The 15432-nt window shown below is 56.0% G+C and overlaps 1 protein-coding gene across 2 annotated transcripts in view; it reads right to left on the bottom strand.

Annotated features, from left to right (window-relative positions):
• The window catches only part of ATP13A3 (ATPase 13A3), a 33499-nt gene extending 19768 nt beyond the window's left edge, over positions 1-13731 (bottom strand). For both annotated transcript variants that reach the window (XM_087724980.1, XM_087724981.1), the window contains exon 1: positions 13637-13731. The gene's annotated coding sequence lies outside the window, so the exon portion shown is untranslated. The remainder of the gene's footprint in view (positions 1-13636) is intronic.
• Positions 13732-15432: the final 1701 nt, after the last annotated feature.

Raw genomic sequence — 15432 nt, 5'->3', positions numbered from 1 at the left:
GCTAGAAAAGGGGGTGCAGGCAGCCCTCAACCTACGACCACTCATTTAGTGGCCATCCGAAGTTACAGCAGCACTGAAAAAAGGCCACTTATGAGCGTTTTTCACACTTGTTTACGAGCGCCGCAGCCTCCCCGCAGTGATGGGATCAAAGTTTGGACACTTTACAGATGAACAGAGTTAGAAGGGACCTTGTAGGTCATCTAGTCCAACCCCCCTACACCTTTTCTGACAAATGGCAGTCCAGCCTCTCCTTGAAAGAACCACCGGCATGGCTGTAGGACGGCCACAGCTTCCCCTCCTGCAGCAAGCAAAGTCTCTGGGGGAAGCCGGATTTCCTTAACCCCCCCCCCCCGCCTCTCCCCCCGCCTCTCCCTGAACAGCTGCAGGGATTCACTTGAACTGTGGTGAGACGAGATCATCCAATGGGGCAGGAGGTGCTTAGCAGAGGGAATCCGCCTTCAGTGGAGGGCTATCTGTGTAGAAATCCTCTTGAAGTAAACAGAAACCAAGCCTGTCAGCCATGCAAGGCAGCTGCACCTGAAGAGCCACACCTGGCCACCCCCCCTCCCTCCTTGGCGTTTTCTCTGCCCCTCCGGTCTCTGTTCCTCTGCTGAAGACAGGAAGGGATGGTGGCAGGTGTGCCTCTCCCCTTCTTTCGCCATCCTGGACTCCCCGGACCAGGAAATAAGGTGATGCTGCCAGCAATGCCTGACGCCTCCCAGGGAGGCTGGGCTTGTTTGTGCAACGGATGAGCTCCAGCGAGCCCCGGCTGGTTCCACCTGGGTGCAGGGGAAGCCCTGGGCCGCCTGCGTCAGCAGCACCCACCGCAGGAAGCCCCCGGGAGGGCAAAGGGCAGAGCTGCCACCGTCTCCCTCTCTCAGGGCTCCCGAGTGGACCTTTGCCCCCCTCCTCTCCCTGCCAGAGGGCTCCACCTCGTTCCCCAGCCTCCCCCTCGGAGGGAAAAGACAAAGGGGGGTGGGGGGAAGGAGGAGAGTCAGGAGGGGCTCCTTGTCCAAGGCCCCAAACTAGGCTGGGCCAATGGCTGCCCAGCCTCTTCTGACGGAGCCAGCACAACCTCTGGAGGACAGCCGTTCCACGGCTTCCTCCTTCTGCCTCACTCCTAGGTTGCGTCTCTCTTTAACCATCTTCCATCGAGTTACCTCCAGTCCAGCCACCGGGTGCTTTGGAGGAGAGATTGAAGCCCTCTTCCCCGGGGCAGCCCCTTCAGCCACGGGGGATTGGATTTAAATGATGATTTAAGTCACCAGTAAAAAGGCTTGGCTTAAATCAAGTCATGGTTTTGAAGGGCAGCTGCCATCGATGTCCTGCAGCGGCTCCTCCTCTGACCCGCTCTTGACTCACCGACAGTCCCGATACTGCAGAATATACAGCCTCCTCGTGGGACACAACTAAGCTCCGTTTCATGCTGAATAAACTAAATTATTAATACATCTTAAATAGAAAACTATCCTTAGATAGATGTTTACTCCAAGAGCATTTTATTAAAGTAAGTTTGATAAAAATCATCAATTTTTTATCAACCGTGACTGGGAGACCCGTCAGCCCTAATCTTTCCTTTCAACAGGCTGAAGGTACCTCGCCCCCCTTAACCGTCCTAAAGCAGCACTGTCCCCCGTCCCCCCCACCGGATCTTGATTCCACTATCACCTTTCTGGTAGCTGCAGCCCACATCATTCTCTCTCCCCCCCCCACTTTGATCTTAATTCAAATGCAACCAAGGAGTTTTTCTTTTGCAGAGGTGTAGTTATTTCTCACATCTAGTGCTACTCTACCTTTGTTAGGTCTGTTTCTTTTGAACCATTTAAATCCTTCTGGCTGCACATTCCAGCCTTGCGTTTCCTCCCACCAAGTTCCAGTCAAGGCAGCCCTGGGCCAGGACGTTCCCCCAAAGCCTCTCCCTCGTCCTTTGAGGATTGGTGTGGGGGGGGGGGGCATCTGGGGGCCTTTTGACTGACCCCATGTTTGTCTGCTTCCTCCGTCTCCCGTTTTGTACCGAGAGCTCCCTTCTTTCCCACCACTCGGGCGACCTTCCCTGGGCTCAGGCCCTACAAGCGGCTGTCTCCCCGCCTCCAGTTTTTAGTTTAAGGCCTTTGCATAAATCTAAATCAATCTAAGTTAAAGGGGGAGGGGGGAGTTTTCTGGCAGAGTCCAGAAGGTTCCTCTCCAATTGCAGGGAAGAGGGAGGGAGGCAAAGAACCACAGGGCTCCCAGCCATCCCCAGAGGCTTCACAGGCCAGAGCCAAGGGGAGGCAGCAAGGGGCTTCCTTCTGCCCAGGAGAAGGGGGGCTTTTAAAGACCTGGCCTGTGATTCCACGCCCGGTGGGCTTTCCCACCCAGTGGGCGCTCCAGCTGCTCCCTTCCTTGTCCATGGGAGGACGCTCATCATTTCGCCCAGCACTCTCTGTACCCAGGTGGCCATCAGGCCCGTTGCTCGGAGCTCAGCATGACCTCCAAAGGGCAGGGGGGCTATCCCCCCACCCTGCTCCTGGGGCCTAGGCTGCCTTTGGAGAAACAAGCAGCCAGCCTCGGCCTCCTCCCCGTTTCTTCCAGAGCCAGGGGAGACTTGGGGCCTCTGGCCGTCCCACGGTGAAGGTGGGAGTGACGCTCCCGAGAGAATAAAACCCAGTTAGTCAAACTCCCAGGAGACCCCCGGAAGAGGGAGGTCAGCCGCTGTCCCCAAAGGGACAACCGGCCCCCAAGGAGGCCACGAGGCAAGCGCTCTTTCCCCACAAGCGCAGCCCCAGGTGCTGTCACTGGGTGGGGGGAAATGCCACCTCAAGCTGAGCAGCTCTTAAAACTCCTTGTAAAACTCACTTCTTACTGCACTAGTAAAGCCAACTTGGGGCCTCCCCCTGAGTAAGTTAAAAATCTGCCCTTTAGATTTGGACCCCAAAATAAAGCATCTTCCAGAATCCATGCTCCTGTCCGAACTGATCTAAGAATGTGTTCTTGGAAGAAGAAGAAGAAGGAGAAGAAGGAGGAGGAGGAGGAGGAGGAGGAGGAGGAGGAAGGAGAAGAAGAAGAAGAAGAAGGAGGAGGAGGAGGAGGAGGAGGAGGAAGAGGAAGAAGGAGGTCCACCCTCTTCTTACCTGTTGTGGGAGGGAAGGGAGGAATAAGAGGATACGGGTGTAGTGGAGAGCTTGGCCTGGATGAAGATGCCTCCTTTAGCATCAACAGGGGAAAACAGTAACGCTGAAGGAATCCAGAGGCCTCTGCAAATAACACCAAGTCTGCCTGGGTGAAGACAGCCACTAAAAACACCTGGGCATCCTTCAAACCAACAACGTCAGGCACGCGGAAGTCAAGGAGGTGGTGAGAAGTGAAGGCGCCGGGAGAGTGAAAAACTCAGAGGAGGAAACAGCACCGAGGGAGCCGACACCTGGGCAATTCCAGCCGTACGAGTGACCTGGACCCAAGCAGAACTAAAGGATAGGAAGGTCAGAAAAACAAGGTATCCACACAGCAGTGTTGACAGACTCTCCCTCCCAAGGAAAACGGAGGGGCGGGGAACGTTGCAAGTACGCAAGGCAGTTGGAGGAGTGAAAAGGGCCTTGGGGGACTATCTGAAGGACAGCGAAGGAGATGCACTGACGCTTCCTGAGCACCGGGGAGACCAAAACGGCCTACGAGGAAGACCAAATGAAGAACAGGAAAGAGGCACCGGAAGAAGACAAAAGTATCACGGGGCCACTACATTGGGGGGGGGGGGAAAGGCAGGTAACCACGAGACGTGGCAAATGGCTCAGAGCAGGAGAGTTGAAGAAGGGAGCTAATTCTGGCTGCTCCAAACCCAGCCTGGAGAACCGATGCAGGAGGAGAAGGAGACCACTTGATTAGCAGCTGCTGCAAGAAAATCACAAGGACCGACTACAAGCAACGGCATGGCAAGGTAGCCACAGAGATCTTCAAGAAATACCATTTTTGCCTGCAAGGAAAAATTGGTGGGATCATAAAACAGAGAAAGTCATTGAAAAGAAAGGAACTCTAAAGTGCTCCGGGACTTTAGAAGGCAAACCGACACAGACCAGGCACAGAACATTCTAGACTTTACAACTTTTCAGAAGACAAAAAAAAAAAGAAGAAGTAATATCTGAATAATGGATCTTACAATATCTGGAGATACCGAATAGAAAAACTGGAGAAAATCCAACTTACAAAGACCTGCAAACGGAAGTTGAATGACTGTGGCCGAAGAGAGCGAGGACCAGACCTATAGCAATGGGAGACGCTTTGGGTGCCATCGGAAGACACCTGGAGCACCGCTTGAACACGGGCGGCATTGACCAAATCACCACCAGTCAATTGCAAAGGGCAGCTTGGCTCCGAAGGGCTTAACTTTTGGGACAAGACCTGTAATACCATCTAACAACAACACCGGAACACCCCAGTTTCCGATAAGAGGATAAGGCGACCAACTCCTCTCTAAACATCTGGCTGACCAACCATAATAAATAACAACACTGCTGCTCTCAGCCTGTTGTCCCATTGAAGGGCTGGCCCCGCCCCTCGGAAAAGGCAAATAGGGTCCCCGCCTCCTTGCCAGATCGGAAGGCCTCAGGAAGAAAGGATAACCGGGCACAGAAAACCCATTTTATAATCCATGAAGCTGAGCTTGGTCCTCAAGATTATTCTGCCCTTCCAAGCAAGGCAGCCGAAGGGAGAAAAGCCCCCCCCCCTCTACAACAGAAAGCTGGAGAGTGTCAACTCTGAACTCCCACAGAACGCGACCCCCCCCACCCTCACCCCAGAGCAAGCCCCGCCTTCTGCAGCTTTGGCACCTCCCTGCAGGACAAGATGGCAGGCCAAAGATCCAGAAGGAATACGGCTGCAGACCTGACCGGACGCCTGGTTTCGGATTCTATTTGGGACCCTAACACGAGACACCAAAGCTGAAAGGATCCAGGGAGACCCTGGTGGGTGAAGCCCTCCCCTCCCCTCCTTGCTGCTCCCCCCTCCCCGTTTCTCCTGCTCCAGCCAGACTGCCAAGCGCCCATCGTCCCCCGGCCCCCAGGCGCCTCGCTCACCCCCAGGGAGGAAAGCCTGGAGAGGCCGCGCATCAGAAGGGCAAGCCGGCCGTTCGCCTGAGGCGCTTGGAGCCCACGGCCCGGCTCCTTCAGCGCCAGCAGCAGCAGCGGCAGCGGCAGCTCCCCTCCAGCCTCTCCGCTGCCTGGCCAGCTTTTATCGCTGAGGCCGTTCCTTAATAGCCATCCTGCTATCTGGGAGGAAGTCCTGCCAATGAACTGTTTTGTCAGAACCTTCAGAAAACAAAGTCTCCAAAGTGCTTAAACTCTTTTATCAGAAAGGCTCTTGGCACAGCTCGCCCTGGAGCGCAACCACCGAAAAGGCCAACAATGGCTGGCTTGAATGGGGGGCGGAGGATGTGCCCTCGGCCCCCAGACGGAGGGAGCAGCGCACTCTATTCAAAGCACACAAATGGCCGCTGGGGCCGAGGGCCGTGCAGGCAGGAGTCCTGATCTTATCTGCAGGGCTAAAAGCGCGGAGGATATTATGCCTCCGACCAAACCCTTCCTTGCTTCCACAATGGGCGGCTTTGTGCTCAGAGCTGGGGCGAGCACGAGACCCCAAAACAGGGGGAAAGGCGCCGACGCTTTGGCACGGACATACGGCGGTCACTGCTTGCCCTGGGGAGCCCGCCTTGCAGGGACGGCACCAAAGACACCCAGCCCACAAAGAAGCACCCAGCAAGACTGTTTAGGATAACCCGTTCCCTCCTAAATAGGAGGGATACGGGGGAACCCTTGCAGGGTAGAGCTGAGGATTATGCCCAATTCTTAGCGGACAAAATTGCTCGGTTTCGGTCGGATTTGGACTCCATCCCTGCAGTTCCAGCCGAAGCACAAGAGGATGAGGTAGACCACCTCTGGGTTGAGTTTCAGGATGTTGCCCCTGGGGATATGGACATGGCCATGAGAGCTGTGAGTGCCTCCACCTGTGTACTGGACCCGTGTCCCTCATGGCTGGTTGTCAACAGCAGTGAGGTGACACGAGGCTGGATCCAGGCGGTTGTTACCGCCTCTCTTCGGGAGGGGCACTTCCCCGCCGCACTTAAAGCGGCGGTGGTGAGACCCCTCCTGAAGAAGCCATCTCTGGATCCAGCTGTCCTTAACAACTACCGTCCAGTCTCCAACCTCCCTTTTGTTGGGAAGGTTGTTGAGAAGGTGGTGGCCTTCCAGCTTCGGCGGTCCTTGGAGGAAGCAAGCTATCTCGACCCCTTCCAGTCAGGCTTCAGACCCGGTTACAGCACAGAAACCGCTTTGGTCGCATTGACCGATGATCTTTGGAGAGCCAGAGATGGAGGCCATCCCTCCATCCTGGTTCTCCTCGACCTCTCGGCAGCTTTCGATACCATCGACCATGGTATCCTTCTGCGACGACTGCGGGAGGTGGGAGTGGGAGGCACTGTGTTACGGTGGTTCTCCTCCTACCTCTCGGACAGGTCGCAGTCGGTGTTAGTGGGGGGGCAGAGATCGACCCCTAGGCCCCTAACATATGGGGTGCCGCAGGGTTCGGTCTTATCCCCCCTACTATTTAACATCTACATGAAACTGCTGGGTGAGATCATTCGGAGGCACGGGATAAGATACCATCAATATGCGGACGATACTCAGTTGTATCTGTCCGCCCCGTGCCAACTCAATGAAGCGGTGGACGTGATGAACCGGGGTCTTGAGGCCGTTATGGATTGGATGAGGGCTAACAAGCTTGTACTCAACCCGGAGAAGACCGAGTGGCTGTTGTGTTTTCCTCCCAATAATTCGATCAGTGTTCCATCGCTCAGGCTGGGGGGTCAAACCCTATACCCCTCAGAGAGGGTTCGCAACTTGGGAGTCCTCCTGGACCCACAGCTGACTTTTGACCATCATCTGACGGCTGTGACCAGGGGGGCATTTGCTCAGGTTCGCCTGGTGCGCCAGTTGCGACCCTACCTGAACCGGGAGGCTCTCACAACAGTCACTCGGGCCCTTGTGACCTCTAGGCTGGAATACTGCAATGTGCTCTACATGGGGCTGCCCTTGAAGAGCATCCGGCGACTTCAGCTAGTCCAGAACGCAGCCGCGCGAGTGATTGTGGGTGCACCTCGGTTCACCCACATAACACCTATCCTCCGCGAGCTGCGCTGGCTACCTGTCGATCTCCGGGTGCGCTTCAAGGTGCTACTTGTCACTCATAAAGCCCTTCATGGTAGTGGGTCTGCGTACTTGAGAGACCGCCTCCTGCCAATTACCTCCCTGCGACCAATTAGATCTCATAGATTAGGCCTCCTCCGAGTTCCATCTGCCAGTCAGTGCCGACTGGCAACTACATGGAGGAGAGCCTGTTCAGTAGTAGCTCCGACCCTTTGGAACGATCTCCCTGTGGAGATTTGTACCCTCACCACCCTCCAGACCTTCCGCACAGCCCTCAAGACCTGGCTATCCCGTCAGGCCTGGGGACAAAGATAATTGCCCCCACCCGAATGATGAATGAATGTTGCTTATTATTTTACTCTATGTGTTGTGTGTGTCTATTGTTTGTATACCCCCTCCCCTCATTTTATGTAAGCTGCCCTGAGTCCCCTCAGGGAAAAGGGCGGCCTATAAGTATTAATAAATACTCGAAAAAAATACTCGAAGACTGGGAGGCTGCCCCGGGGGGTGGGGGTGGGGCTTTGTGGCCAGAGGATAGGACCGGGGAGGGGGGGGCAGGCTCACAAACTGCCCCCATGACTGATGACACCCCCCCCATCCCACTCTTCCCTTTGGGGGGAAAACAGCCAGCAGATGAGGGAGAAAGGCAAGGGAAAGGGAGGGAGGGCTGAATGCCAGCATTGCTCACTAACAGAATGACAGAGTCATGGAGCTGGATGGGGCCTTGGAGGTCTTCTAGTCCAGCCCCCTTCTCAGGCAGGAGGCCCTTTACCTTGATTGTCCAACCAACATTCCCTTCAACTTCAACACTGGAGGCTTTTAGGAAGGAGAGAGAGAGTCCCTGGGGCCTCCAGCCTGAGGCCTGGCTCCCCTTCCCTTGACCCAGCCATCTGCCCTTCTTCCACCCCTCCTCTCCCATCTTCTCCCTTTAGGGAGGCTCTCAGAAAAGCCTGGCTGCCGGTGGCCCCCCTCCCTCCCCTCCCTCCCGCTCCTCCACCCTGGCTGTGCCTGCCCTGCCCCCAGGGACCCCCCCCCCCGAGGGAGACCCTGAGGGCTGCCTGCCAAAGGGCCTTGAGGGCCAGGTCAGAGTCGGTGGGCGAGAGGCTTCAATTGCCGCTTCAAGGGGTGCGTGGACTCCCCTTGGCACAGCGGGTCCTGTATTTCTGTTTCTGTCGGCCAAAACGAATCAGGGGGCAAGCGGGCCGATCTCCTCTTCCTGTGCCAGTTATTAGTAAGAATAATGAAGGTGGGATACAAACAAACACTCTTCCTTCAGGCGTTCTCATTCTCTCCATTTTGATCGCTCCCTTCTGCTCTCCTTCGTTCAATGCTCCTTCCTTCCGGACTCGGTTATTTCTCATTTTGCCAGGAGGCCTCTTGATTGAGAACCCCCCCTGCGTGCCTTGAATTTGCCCCCGTTTGCCCAACTCCTTACTTCCTCGTAAGAAAACAGGCAGATGCACCCGAGGCCTCCGGGGCGCCCAGCCGTCGGGAAAAGGGGGCTTGCGAGGTCATCTTTAGCTTCCACAGCACGGAAGGAGAATTGGGGGTGGGCGACTGGGTTTCGGCTGGAGGTGTGGCAGACTGGTGGCAGGAATGAGGGGGTCTTGCCTGCTCCCCTGGCGGCGGCCTCTCGCCATCCCTGCAAAGCCTTGTCCCTCATCTGCTCCGTCAGCAGATGGCGGAAGAGCCCATAAGAGTCCTTCTCAACCGTGGCGGCTTTAAGTCAAGACATTCAACGCTTTGCCGGCTGGGGATTTCTGGGAATTGAAGTCCGCCTGACTTAAAGTCGCCACGGTTGAGAAACGCTGGCATAGAAGACGCCCCACTCGGGATTCAAGCTTGAAACGCTCCCCAAGAATCTGTTTCCCGGCTCATGGAGCCACTTCCTGCAGGGAAGAAAGAGAGGTGCCAGAAGTCCAGGTGTGGCTCAAAGGGAGCCACACCTGGACTCAGGAGGAGCACGAGGTCAGAGCCCCCAATTTCCGCTTCACGGCTTCTGCTGAGAAGAGCTGTGCAAGTGCACAAATCCGGAAACGCTGCCAGTGCAGAAGGAAAAGTATGCACAGGATTCAACCGGATCGCATCCCTCCCTGACGCAACTGTTTATTCACCCATTCATTCCTTCGGTTTGGACGGCTGCTCACTCGCCAAGCAACTAAGCCAACGACAACGTGAAAAGCAACAACTCAATCATCGCTGTCCAACCAAAATAAAGACAAAAACCAAAGACCAACCGCTTCAGAATGAAACTCCACTGCATGCCTCTCCTAGCAGCTGCCCAGTCTTCCCTCGGGCAATCCAGACCCCTGGGAGCCCCACCGGGCAGGAAGAGCAGCAGCCTCCACCGAGGAGCTCTGAAGGAAGCTTTGCACAGGGCTGCAAGGGCCTTTTTAGGAGAGGCAGAGCTACGAAAGAGAGACAATAACAGCTGCACACGGATGTTGTGGGGGGGGGGTGTCCTTGTGTGGGCATCACACCAACCCTCAAGTAGAAGCGATGATCCTGCCTGGATTTCAGGAGGACTCGATGCTCCTTCAACCTGTTTCTGAGGCAGAGAATGGTTTATTCACAGTGCAGTTTCTTTGGGGCTCCCCATCACTGGAGCAGAGGGTGAAGCTGCGCCACCCCCACCACCCCCAGTGGGCCTCCATGCTTCACTAGGCAAGAGGCCAGGGACCTCGCCGGACCAGGGAAGCAGCTCCCCTCAGATCCCACGGACTCCCCCCACCGCCCCTGAAAACCAGGAAGGGCTCAGGAAGGGCAGCAGCAGCAGCAGCAGCAGCGTCGTGCCTGCTTTGTTTCATAGGCATTCAGAGCTGAGGGAGACTGGAGCTCCGGAGCGCCCAGCCGCATTCCGAGAAAGGCGCCTCCCAGAGTGGCCCGTATGACCCAGAGCTCAGCAGGGAGTTGGGAGGCCAGATGAAATCACAGAGGAAGTTGGCAAGAGCTGCTTGGAGGCACCTAAAAATAGTCTGCATATTTTGCTTAAACAATACCTGGGCCGTGTCATGCGACAGCAGCCGCCCTGTCTGTCCTTGTTCTTATCTCCCGAGCGATAAGATTTCTAAGGAGAGACGATACTGGGGGTCTTGTTAGGGAAGACCCCGCCATCCGTGCCCTGAAGCCCTCCAGACTGAGGGAACAAAGCGCCCAACCCTGCCACCCCCTCCTGTCCCCCGCTGAGAGACTTCCAAAATCTGACATCACCCTCCCCGCGGTTCAAGAGCCGCCGCCACAACCACCACCTCGCCAGCTGCCTGTCCTGCGCTCAGCTCAAAGAAAAACTGAAAACGCCAAATGAATGAATAAACTCCGGGCCCAGAGAGCGAATGCCATCGAGGAACGAAAGGAGGCTGCAGTCACGCCTCCCTTGGTCTAAAGGGGCTGCGCAACTGTAAAGCAGATCTAAAGAAGCTTCTCCTCCCTCAGTGGCCCACAGGAGGGTCGCCTCCGCTTCCTGTTGAAAAGTGAACAAGGGCTCCCTTCCTCCCATTTCTGCCTCCTCTTCTGGGGTATCCTCCGTGAAGAGAGAAGGAGGCGGCGGAGGAGGCTACGCAATGGCCCAGGCCCTGGTTTCCCTCCTGCCTCTGTGCAGCCCCTCCAGCCCTCCGAGGAGCTTCTGTGCGGCCAGAAGGACTCCGCAGCTGAATGGCGTCAAGCTGCCCCCTTGACACCACTTGGAAATCTGCATGATATCATCGCTGGATGATGAATACCTGGAAATTTTACAAGTATACCAGCAACTTTTTAACAAAGCTCTCTCTTTTATCGTTTCCCATCTTGGGATTTGCAGCATAATGTAAGCTTTTGTTTCAAAGTTTGGGCCTAAGGAAGACCATTGTATGGAGCACCCATCAAGCTAAAACAATATTTACATTGCTGAAAAGTGCATTCTTTACAGAATTATGGGTTTTGCCGTGTATTAAAAAAAAAATTCACTTGGACAGTGAGGCTTAAGGCCAAAGGTACCTTATGCTAACAAATCAGGCAAGCCAAGCCTCACATCACAGCTAAGGTACAATGTACGCCCGAGAGGGGGGCTGTTGGGCTCCCTCCAGATATGCCCAGGCGGAGGACGACGACAACGACGACGTTCTTTCGCAACAGGGCAGGTGTGGCAAGCAGATCTGCTATGTCAAGACACTCTGACCTGCATCCCAGTTAAGATAGGGATTTGCACAGCCAGCACAAGATATGATTCAGGTCCAACCTGGAAGTTCAATTTTAACAGGCTGCCAGACTAAACTCTAGGCCTGAGTCAGAAATGAACCTCCTACTTATAAGAGTTCTGACTAAAGCGACAGTTAAAGAACGTCAATGAACCCGGCTATTAAAGGACAGGGTGGGTCTCCCCCCCCCCCCAAATCTGGCCCTTTATTCTTGCCTGTATTGACCAAGATTACGGCTGTCTCTTCTAAGGGAATTCTAGGAATATCGAATAGGTAACTCCAGCCATGGGCCTCTTTCCTTAAGTCTCTTGTTGATGTAATGTAAGCCTTTCTGATTTTTTTGGCTGGCCTTTAGTTCTCTATTTTCTTTTTTTTAAATTCTGAACTTTTTACTGCCATATTAAACAAAGAAGGAATAAAAACTGATGAAAACCACCAGTCTCAAATGTCATTGCCCTTTCACGGCCCCCCCACCCCCCTCCCCAAATAGCTGAAGTTTTATTTTCTGAAGGGATTGAACTCAGCAGACACAAGATGGGCTTCTAAGGAAATGCCGCTTTATGTCACAAGGACTGGGGGAAAATTTCATCATTTTCTGCTTTTTTCACTCTCCTGAATGGGATATATATAAAGTATTATAAAAAGTAAAACATCCACAATAAGGATCTTTGGAAGGATACAACCTCAGGCATTTCTATGTAAAGAAATTCAGAGTAATTTTAAAAGATATCTTAATCCTCCTTGTTCCTGGGTGAACAATGACATGAAATCAACAGGGGGTGCAGGTTTCTCTTGGGAGGGAATCCATCAAACTACCAAGCTAGATGCGGTGGTTGGAATTAAGCGGCTTTAAATCTATAAACTAATAAAAATCTGATGCATGCAACCTTTAACTTGGCAAAACGATGCATTACAGGGCAAGACATTTTGAACCAAGGCACCTCAAACGGGCTAACTTACAGAATGCATCCAAAACCCAGGATGCAGGATTCCCACAGAATTGAAATTTGGCAATTTTTAAAGAACATTTTAGGACATTTATCATAAAGCGATTTATGACATACCGGTAATGCAAAATTAAATGTTCCCCGTGCTGATAGTCTGCCTATGTTATACAGTTCAAGAGGGGCGACTTTTAAGGCCTGGCTGAATGTATCCCAACTTTCCCAGTGAAGCTCTGCCCCTGTTGAGAGCCTGGGGGAATCGATGGGGGAGGTTTTGCAAAGGATGAGCAGCCTGCAGGGCCCAGGTTGTTGGGTGTTCTCAAAGACAAGATGCAAAGGGTTCCTGCCTCCCCTCCCATTTCACCACCACCACCACCAAGGACGCCTCTTCTTCCCCTGTTGCTCCAAAGGGCCATTTTGCCCAAATGCCTGGCAGAGACTTTGTAAAACTCAGGAGGCTTCCACTCCCAAGAGTGCCTGCCAGAGGTGAAAGAGAGGTGGGCACGATGCAGTAATCCTGTACCTTGATTTGCATTGTGCCCACCTCTCTTTCACCTTCAGAGGGAACCTTCGAAAAATTGGTTTAATCCCAACTTCACCAATCCCAAAACCTCGTTCTTTTTTTAAAATAAACATAAAACATAAATTCCTCTCTTGGTTTACTCATAAAATCGCACCCGGTGTGCTCAATGTAAATTACAGCCGTTTCATAAATCGGACTTCAGGGAGGGGGAGGGGGTGTAGAGAGGCGCGTCTCTTGAACCCAGAGCCTTACCTTGGCCCGAGGGGGGGGGAGAGCCCTTTGGGGCCGCGGGGTCCTTTCCTCCTCCGACCGGAAAGGGCAGCTCTTTCCACCCCGAGCCCCCCAGCCCTGGCCAGGAAGGGCAGGACCCAGGCCCGGCCCCGAACCTCAGCCTGACCAGGAGGAGGGAGGCAGCTGGGGATAGGAGCCGGGCCAGGCGGGAGAGCCTCGGCTTCCCTCTCCCGTCCCACCCGGGGGCTCCGGGACACGAATAGGGGGGCGATGGGGGGGCAGCCCCGAGGGCAGCAAAGGCGGCTCCTCCCGCGGGGAAGCGAGAGGGGAGACGGACGGAGGGCGCCGTCCCGCTTCCCCCTCCGCAGCTGCCAGCGGGGTTCCTGCCGGGGGGGGGGGAGGCTGGACCCCTTGAGCGGCCTCCTGGGCAGACGCGCCCCGACGGAGCCTCGCCCGATGGGAGCCCCGCGTGGCCCGCGCCGCCGCCTCTTCCCTCCCAGCTCTCCACCCCCCGGGACCCTGCCTGGCCCACCGCAGCGCCCGACGGCCCCCAGCCTCGGATTCCCCGCCCCCGCCCGCCCGCCCGCCCGCACTCACCTGCCTCGCCCGCCCGGCCAGGCTGCAGGCGTCCAACCGGCTCCGCGGGGCCCTCCGCGCCGGCGACGGGAAGTGACGTCACGCACCGCGCCGGCCGGGCCTCCCGACGGGCCCACGTGCCTTCGCGGGAGGGGCACCTGCCTCACGCCCCGCCCTTCCCCTGGGGAGCCCCGCCCCCGCGACCCCCCCCCAAGGCCGGGCTCCCCTCCCGCCTCCCCAACCCCCCCCCCGCCCCGGGGCCACGGGCGACCCCCCTCACCGGCGGCGGCGTGGGAGGGGCGGCGGCAACCTCTCCCCTCCCGCGAGGGGACCCTGCGGGGCCGCCGCTCCCTTCCCCCCCGCGGCTCTGAAGGGCCGGTGCCCGCCGTGGAAGTGCGGCCGATGCAGCCCCCGGCGGGAGGCCTCCCCGGCACTCTCCAAGGCCTCCCCCGGGCCGCAGCCCCAATTCAAGATGCCCCGTCCCGTCCTGGGGGGATTTTGCCCTCCGGCGCCCCTTCAGCCGCTCGGCCAGCAGGACTCTGGGGGGGGCAGAGCGTCCGGGCAGCCCCCTGATCGAGCAGGCCGAGGACGCCTCCTGCCCAGCTGCAGGGAAAGCGCCCCCCACCCCCCGCAGGCTTTCCTCCTGGACGTGAGCCAGGGCCCCGGAACAGACCCCGCCCCAGCGGGCAGAAAGCGGGAGGGCAGTTGTCCCGGGGTCCGGGTCTTATCAGGAGGGGATCCAGGGGAACCTCGCCCATTGTCATGGGCCCTGAGCTGCTCCTTTCTCCCCCCTCCCCCCTTGTCTTGGACCAGGCAGAAGTTGCGACACAAGGGGGGGGGGGACATGGAGCTGCAGCCGGTGGGTCTTAGGAACCGGGCCTTAGTTGTGGGCCTGACGAGCCTCCCCCCCCCACACACACACAGGTGACAACAGCTGCTGCAGGTGTTTTCTCTGGCACCCAAGATAGCTGGCGAGTCCCCAAGGGCCACCTAGAAGCCCCTCCCCCCATGAAACGTCCCTGGCTAGGCAGATCTACCCACTGGCCAGAGAAGCATCCCCCCCCAAAAAAAAACAACCCCGGGTGTTGGAGGAGGTGTGGGACCCACTCCAGTGCTAAGAGCATTTACACAGCTTTGTCTGAATGACACAGACAGTGAAGCCAGAGACCTTCGTCCACTTTCTGTACAAGCACAGCAAGGGCTCCTCCGATGCCCCCACCCCACAAAAGCCGGTGATGTCACTGGAACATTCCTTCCATGCACTTTGCTGCTTCCAAAATATTAACAAGTCCTTGCTACCTGCCATCGGTAACTCAGAGCAGCTCACAGCAAAACATAAAGAGTGTTTTAAGAAAAAGAAAACCATCCGAAGCCCCCTCCTCAGCTGTAGTGAGCAGGGCAGGGCAGGCAGCCTTTGGGGGTTCCGCTTGGGGGCATCTGGGGAAGACATGCTCTCCAGGTCAGAAGGGGAGCAGCCTAGCTGAGCTTCCTTCCTTCCAAGACTTCGGGCTTTCGTTTTTCTGCCGTCCCGGCTCCTCCTTATTGGCTCAGGAATTGCTTTGAACTTTGAAGCGGTCAGTTCAATGGAGAAGCTGTGTGGGTGGTGTGGGTGCCTGCTGGATTTGTGCAATGGGGCCAACTCTAGAACTGATCCCTGTGGAGCCCCGCACCAGCTGCTAAGCCACACAGGAATGAAATAGAAGCTTAAACAACCAGGTTTGGAGTTTCTGGTTGCAGCCCTGGAATGGAATGTGTGGATGGCCTGGGGAAAGAGGGTTCTTCAAACACTGGATGAGAAACAAAACATCTTCAAAGAA

This window comes from Thamnophis sirtalis, unplaced genomic scaffold (assembly GCF_051295495.1).
Source record: "Thamnophis sirtalis isolate CommonGarterSnake01/CBP01778 unplaced genomic scaffold, rThaSir2_p1.2 scaffold_11, whole genome shotgun sequence".
NCBI classification, from domain to species: domain Eukaryota; kingdom Metazoa; phylum Chordata; class Lepidosauria; order Squamata; family Natricidae; genus Thamnophis; species Thamnophis sirtalis.
Note: the sequence above shows the minus strand (reverse complement) of the source record. Positions and strands in the feature narration are given on the sequence as shown.